Source organism: Onychostoma macrolepis, chromosome 24 (assembly GCF_012432095.1).
Source record: "Onychostoma macrolepis isolate SWU-2019 chromosome 24, ASM1243209v1, whole genome shotgun sequence".
In the NCBI taxonomy this organism is placed as follows: domain Eukaryota; kingdom Metazoa; phylum Chordata; class Actinopteri; order Cypriniformes; family Cyprinidae; genus Onychostoma; species Onychostoma macrolepis.
This window is the reverse complement of record NC_081178.1, coordinates 21,090,124-21,098,488: the sequence shown is the minus strand read 5'-3', so window position 1 is coordinate 21,098,488 and position 8,365 is coordinate 21,090,124. Positions and strand designations below refer to the sequence as shown.

The 8,365-nt window shown below is 38.1% G+C and overlaps 1 pseudogene; it reads right to left on the bottom strand.

Annotated features, from left to right (window-relative positions):
• Positions 1–3,740: 3,740 nt before the first annotated feature.
• Positions 3,741–5,343, bottom strand: LOC131533079 (patched domain-containing protein 3-like; annotated as a pseudogene).
• Between the last annotated feature and the right edge of the window lie 3,022 nt (positions 5,344–8,365).

Sequence of the window (8,365 nt, the reverse complement as noted above, 5' to 3'; positions counted from 1 at the left end):
TGTAGATGTAATAGGCAGCTACTACACATATGTTACAGGCCGAGTCTGTTACACAGCTACTTGTACACTTAAGTACAATCTTGATACACTTTATTTTAAGTAGTTTATGCCTGTGTAATATTCTGTAATTTGAAATGTATTACATGTATTTAAGATGTGCACTGGTGGATTAAATCAAAGTAAGGTGCAGATGGATAAGGTGCACAGTATAGATACACATGAAGTACACTTACGTTCAATCTTGATACACTTTATTTTAAGTTACTTATGTCTGTGTACTTACATTTATAATTACAATGTTTAAGTCTGCAACACATATGTAACAATCTTTTGGTTACATGAGTAGCTGTGTAACAGACTCGGTTGGTTACATATGTGTAAGAGTAGCTATCTATTACATCTATATATTTACAAACTGTAAGTACAGGCTGTTCCATAACTTAGTTAAATGGTAAGTACATTTTGTTTCATGTAAGTACAACAGCTAGTACTAAGTACTTAATTAGGTAATTACTCTGTTTTATGGACACCTTAAAATAAAGTGTTACCCTTTAATAAAGCAATTGAAACAGTTACACTACTTATTACATTTACATTTACATTTAGTCATTTTGCAGACGCTTTTATCCAAAGCGACTTACAATTGGGGAATACATAAAGCGATTCATCTTGAAGAGGCAATCAGACAGACGAAGTGCTTGCAACACCAAGTCTCAGGCATTGTTCAAATAAATACAAACTACCAAAGGAATGGAATAAGTAAAGAGATTTTTTTTTAATTTTTTTTTTATTAAGTTTAGGATGAAGTCAAGTGCCGTCGAAAGAGATGAGTTTTCAGTTGTTGCTTGAAGATTGACAGGGATCCAGCATTCCGGATAGGGGTGGGAAGATCATTCCACCAGCCAGGAATGATGAACGAGAATGTTCTGAGAGTGATTTTGAGCCTCTGTGATGGTACCACGAGGCGCCGCTCACTAGCAGATCTCAGATTTCTGGAGGGATGTAGTTTGTTAATAGAGAGTGCAAGTAAACGGGTGCTGAGCCAGTGGTTGTTCTATATGCAAGCATCAGTGTCTTGAACTTGATGCGAACCGTAACTGGTAGCCAGTGCAGGGAGATAAAGAGAGGTGTAACATGGGCTCTTTTGGGCTCGTTGAAGACCAGTCGCGCCGCTGCATTCTGAATAATTTGTAGAGGTTTGACTGTGTTTGACGGAAGTCCAGCCAGAAGAGCATTGCAATAGTCCAGCCTAGAAATGACAAGGGCCTGGACAAGAAGTTGTGCAGCATGCTCTGTCAGAAAGGGCCTGATCTTTCTGATGTTGTATTGTGTGAACCTGCAAGATCGAGCAGTCTTTGCAATGTGGTCTTTGAAGGTCAGCTGATCATCAAAGATTACACCAAGATTTCTGACCGAAGTTGATGGGGTTATTGTTGATGAACCTAACTGGATCGTGAAGTCATGCTGTAGAGTCGGAGTGGCAGGGAGGACAAGAAGCTCAGTCTTTGCCAGGTTGAGCTGCAGGTGATGTTCTTTCATCCATGCCGAGATGTCCACCAGGCAGCCTGAGATCCGTGCAGCTACCGTTGGATCATCTGGTTAAAAAGAGAGATAGAGCTGTGTGTCATCAGCGTAGCAATGGTATGAGAATCCATGTGCCTGTATGATGGGACCCAGTGATGTAGTGTATGTGGAGAAGAGGAGGGGTCCAAGAACTGATCCCTGAGGAACCCCAGTGACCAGTTGATGTGCTTTGGATACCTCCCCTCCCCAGGCCACCCTGAAAGACCTACCAGTGAGATAGGATTCAAACCAGCGAAGTGGAATGCCAGTGATGCCCAGTGCTGAGAGGGTGGAGAGGAGTATCTGATGATTGACAGTGTCAGAAGCGGCAGATAGATCCAGCAGAATGAGGACTGATGATTTGGAATGGGCTTTTTCAATTCGCAGGGCTTCAGTGACCGAGAGAAGCGCAGTCTCAGTTGAATGGCCCCTCCTGAAATCTGACTGTTTAGCCTCCAGTTTGTCGTTCTGTGAAAGAAACAGTGAGACTTGGTTGAAGACAACTCGTTCAAGTGTTTTCGCTATGAACGGAAGGAGAGAGACAGGTCTGTAGTTTTCTATAAGAGAAGTGTTTAATGTAGGTTTTTTGAGCAGTGGGGTTACCCGAGCCTGCTTGAACGTAGTGGGGAAGTTGCCTGTGAGGAGGGATGTGTTGATGATGTGTGTGAGTGCAGGTAAGAGTGTGGGTGAGATTGCTTGGACATTTCAAATAGGGTAACTTGTAATCTGTAACCTATTACATTTCCAAAGTAACCTTCCCAACACTGGGTTTACGGTAGAGCTTAGTTTAGGTGCTGCATTATTTCAGCGTGATAGAGCATTAACCTTTCAGCGCCAGTCACCGGACCTTTAATTTCCAAACTGTCATGACACATACAACAACAAACATAATATATCTGTCAGGGTTGGCTGAAGGGATCAGACGAGGACACAGTGATGCAGAAACTATGGGCTTTTATTAATAGTAAAAATAAAGCAAAAACCAACAAAAACTACCCCAAGGGGGACAACAGGCAAGCAGGCCAGGACAGAGCACAGCACAGCAAGGCAAGACAGGATCAGGCAAGAAACAACAGGGGTACATTTGACAACGAACTGGCACAGGGCTGCAAACAAAAGAAGAATAAACAGGGTGCAAACAAGGAGGGTAATGAGGGACAACAGGTGGGGCAACTGAACCAAATCAGGTAACAAGTTGGGTGGGGTTAGACAATAGACATGAGAGCACATGGCACACAGAAACAAACAAAATAAAAGCCATGTGCTCACACAAAACAAAAACACGAGCACATGGCCAGCAAAACAATCACAAGCCATGTGCTTAAAAAACAAGACATGAACACGCAGCTAATGAGAACACTCATAAACCATGTGTTCACAAAAACATGACAACATGAAAGCACACAGCCAGTGAAAAACCCAAGATGCATGATACACAGTACAAGACAAAACATAAGAAGAATGCACACAGCCGATATAAACATGCAAGAACATGAGACAACGAGAAACACAGAACACCAGAACACACGTGGACAGAAGAGCGCACGACCCAAGCAAACTCGACACAACGCATTCACACAACAAGACAGAACATGGAGTGCGAGTGTCCGAACCCTGACACGAAACCAAAACTGAGCAAGACATGAGTGCCAGGATCCAAACACCACTCTCCAACAAGAAGCAAGGCACACAGACAAAAGAGCACACTCGAAGCCGCACATTCATATGAAAACAAAGCCATGAATAAACTAGACCAAAGTGACAGAACCCTGACAATATCAGATTCATGGTAATCTACTGGACATTTAACTTTGAAGGTGTTGCAAAATGTGCAAGAAGTAATGTATAATAAACCACTGGGACCTAGGATGACAGTACATATGGGATTTGTACTTGATGTTGCTATAGCTTATATAAAAATACACATATATAATATTTAAATAAAAATAATACATTTCAGCTTGTGTCAATACACAATACTCACTTCCTCTGCTAAATGAACCTGATAAGAACATGTAACCTAACATCACAGAGAAACTAAAGAATACAGACTATTTTATTTACATTATAAATGTACACTCAGTTTCTATGGACAGTCCGGGTCACGGCACCAACCTGAAGTCATCATATTATTTGGAATAAAATATATTTGAGTACTCTGTGTTTTCACAGTTTGTCTACACATGTGGGACGACTGAGCCGATGGAAAACGTGACCCACAGGGAACAGATTGGGTTTGGGATAAATAACAAGGAAACGAATAACATGACAGCTGTAGTGAAGCCCACATTCTGAATGGTGCCGGTCACTATGACCAAATATTGGTCCAAGTAGATGAACAACGGGTGGAACACTATTAGTTTAGCTGCACTACAGCTTTGAGCTGTGTTTCTGAGCTCATTGAACATCATTATCTCCATATTGCCGTTGGAAATATCCAAAGTCTGGACAAAAAATCTTGAAGCATTGATTTTGCCTCTGCGATATTAACGTCAAGCTTAAACTCTGGATAGCGCAGGAAACAATATGATAAATTCTCCATGAAGACGTTTTCATTGTCTAGATTTAGGCCTTGGGTTTGAGCAAATTGTAAGTAAAAGTCTAACCAGGAGACTGACAGATTTGATTGACAAATGTCAAGTTGTAGAGTTTTTCCATGCAGTGGTTTAGTTGTGATCTGCTGCTCTCATTCCAGTATGGTAACTCTTCAGTCACTACAACCATGACATTTGGACCATACCTGGAGAAGAATTTCTGATCATCATCATAATAATTTACGACATACGAATCATCAGCTGCCAGGTCCCTCATATTAATGCCCTGCTTTAAATTAAAACATCCATAGATGCCTCCAGCCAAAATAACTCAAATACAGCAGCATCACACAGACTTTGGTCCAGGGCTTGGTCAGGAACGGACCATAATAGAACCTGAAGAAATGTGCTATGGGCTGTTGTTTCTCAGCACCGTTTTTTTTGGTCATAGTCGCCACCTACACAGCAGAGGCGATACACCAACGCCTTTCCTTCAGGAGTCTTGTGTTGGGAGTTTGCAGCAGGTCAGCCAATGTCTGTTACTCTGCTCTCTAATGCCGTTTAGGGCTAGAACACTTCCAAAGAAGAGGATGTTATAAATATAACAGAAAATAATGGATGTGCTGGTGTACAAGCAGATGGCCTGAACTGAGCGGAATTCACTCATGAGCCCGATGTAGAAACCAAGAACGTCAGTCAGTGTAGTGATAGTTATAGACATGGTGGCTTCTTTGAGGGTTTCTGCTATTCTCTTCTCCACTGGATCCTTCACTTTGGTTTGTTGCCAGTTGGAAAGCATGATGAACATGTCATCAACACCAATGCCTGTGAGAAAAGCTTGCTCTTAATAAACCAACTCTAAACCAAAGGTTTGAAATCACACATTTAAATGAAGTTTTATGCTAAACATTTTTAAATAAATTAAATGCATTTAATTTAAAAAATACAATAAAACGGTAAGATTGACAAATTTATCAACATTAAAAAAATAATAAAATAAATTAAAATGTTAATATTTTACTGTCACTTACTGTGTCTTTGATCAGTTTTGATCATCTATATATATATATATATATATATATATATATATGTAAATATATTTTTATTATTTTTTTATTGTTTGTTTTTACTTTGTTTACTCCCTGTAGTGTCTGAATATGTGTGATATCTGTTGCTTACCGCATGCAAGATAACACTGAGAAGGAGATTGCAAGTGAGTAAGTAATTGAAAAGAGAGGAATGCCATCTGTTGTGTGCTTCTCTATCTCCTCTTGTCTGGAGAGCGAGGTAAAATGAGACACCTGCAGATTGAGAAAGTTATCTACATATATGCTACTTACAGAACATATGGAAATACCGTATGTACAATGTACTGACTTTACAGATAATTTGGTCTATAATATATTTGCATGCGTGAACAACTCATTCACAGGCTACTTACCTTGAGTCCTTTGCTGAGCATTTTTTTTTTTTTGGATAGAACATTTTGGAACTGTTGAAGCCATTCAGAGGTTCCATTGTTATCCTGCAAAAAGTAGAAAAGTCTGATGGCGCGTACCTGCTGGATCACACCTCCTCTTTCTTCAACACCTCCAACTGTAGAGCCAAGAAAAACATCTTTCCCTTTCCACGTTTTATTGGAAATGATAAATTGGTGAATTTATTTTTAAAATGTTTCTTTCCACAACAGAAAATATTATCACTGAATTGTTTCCCTCAGCATATAGTCTTTGTTTTGAAAACAATGAATCGTCACTTGGAAAAGTTTCTTTTACAAACTGTCTGGCTTTCTTGGAAGGTCCATTGATAAGTGTGAACTGTTTCTCAACGTCATTGTTCTCGTGGTCTTTGAGAAAGTACAGTCCTCCTCCCAGAGCAGCGGACATTATCAGAGGAATGACAAAAAACCAAACCGGATAAGAACCGACCAGATGGCCAAGTTTCTCAAAAAGCTTAGAAACAGGTTTCTCAACGCAGTCTGTACGATAAAACGCCATAGTCTTCAAGGAAAGGGGAAAAACAGAGATTTAGACTGAAATCTGACGTGTTCTGAATGATATTCTCATCTGTTCTATTTATTAGTCTACACATTTGCTGAAACCCTGCCCAGAGGTGTGTTCATACAGTATAAGGAGGGTGTTTTTGTAATAATTATCCAGAAGAAATACTGGCAATTTTTTTTGTATTTCCTCAGAATAATTTTCATGACCCCAGGACATTTGAACTATGAATGGAGGAAGTTTTTATTTATGGAATCAGTTGGTGACAACAGTTATTCATTTACAACCGAAAAGGTTAAACATCTAAAGGTAAATGCAATATGATAAACCAAGTTGCATGTGAAAGTGGTGTTATTCAGGCTAATCATTAAAAATATAGCTTGAAATCAGTAAACAAGTACCTCAGAAAAACTGTGTGGGCTTTCTTCCCCAATTATTTTTGCGGGTTGCAGACAACTATTCAAGAGTTTACTTATGACAAGACACTAGAGGCAAAAACATTTTGTTTCACACACTGGTCAGTTTTGAGATTTTGGGCTATTTGGCTCAAATACACTCATAAGTGTTTATTTTGTTCCACTTTATATATCTGTAGTTTTCAATTACAATACATATCAAAATTACTTTATTTCTGATGCACAACAATATAAACTTTAGTAGCACTTACTACAAATTTCACAGTTTTCATTTCATTTTCAATGACATACTGTTACATTTTGGAGAAAAACTGGAGAGCGATTAGTGATCTTCATTAATCTAATGGCTTGGAACAATTTAGGAATATTTTAAGGATATTTTATTTCTTTCATCTAAACTCCTCAAAAAAGAATTAAAAAATATTTTTGTAAAATAAGCTTTACAGACAGTATTGGCAAGTCGGTTTTCACATGGAATTGAGCTACTTTTAAACTGTTTCTGCGGTTTGATTTTTACCTGTGTGTTAAAGGTTTGACATATTGCATACATTATATTTGACCAAAATGCTAGTATTGAAATCCTTTATATTTTACCAATGATAAAACAGCACTAGATGTTACACTTTGTGAAGCAGGGCCACCGGCACAGAGCCTTTGAGCTGTGTTTATTATCACTACGAGACAGAGGCTTTCATTTTGCATAACATTGACTGTAAAATATCTATTTTGAGTTTTGATTTTTGGAATATGGTCATTGGGATATTTTTGACTGGCTATTAGGCAAGGTCACAGTTAAAGGAACTTAAGACATTAAACACACACACACACACCAAAAGAACGATGACTAGAATGTTTATTTTCTTTTTCTTTCTTTCTTTTTTTGTCAGTATATATTTGTATTCATTATTTTATTAAATTGAAAACTGAGTCAAAGGCCGAGAATTAGCATATGGTTTTGAGTGTTGAAAAAAACTTTATAAATAAAAAATTATTTATGCAATTATGACAAAAGTTGAGTCAGTTTGAAGTTTGAAAAAAAATCCAACCTTTCAGTCAGGGCTCCAGACCAAAAACACACACACACACACAAAAAAAAAAAACGCCACTGGCTCCACATTATTTTTTTAGGTGCCACAGAATAAACATGTTTTATTTTATTTTATTTAACACTTTAGCATTTAAGTCATACTCTATTGTGTTTATCTCTCCCTTCATTTTACAGCATCAGCATTTTAATCCATCGTGTAGATTTCCTGGGAACTAAGGTTCACTTAAAGTAGGAACTAAACAGCCATAAAGAATTATTACACAGAATCTGTGCCAATATAATTTAGCCACTGAGTTGGGCTCCTCCTCAATGCATCTTATAAATGTTGTCATTATGTCTGGCACATATCCAGTCGGTTTTTCTTCGGTAGTAGCATGGAATTATATAGGAGGCGTTGAATTTGATCTTTAGCTCCTTGCATTCTTTCTAATCATGTAGACAACAGGTTAAGTGAAAATATGAATATGCAATATAGCACGTATATTAGCAAAACACGCTTTTTAGTTTTTGTTTTTTTCTACCTGACTAATGAGCTCATGGATGCCGAATGGTTATTCTGATGTAGCATTGTTTACAAGTTTTACACGTTTTCCACAGTTTGAAACAATATAATGAGCAATTACATGAGACATTTAAGTAAGTTTATGCCATATTAAAGAGGGTCAAAACCACATTTATTGTTTGCATTTCATTATGAATTTGGCAGACTTTTAAAGCTGATATTTTCTTATTTAAAGTCAACAGAGCACAAAGCTTATTGTGATTTTTGGACGGCAATTGCACTACAACATCAGAAAGCTCTCA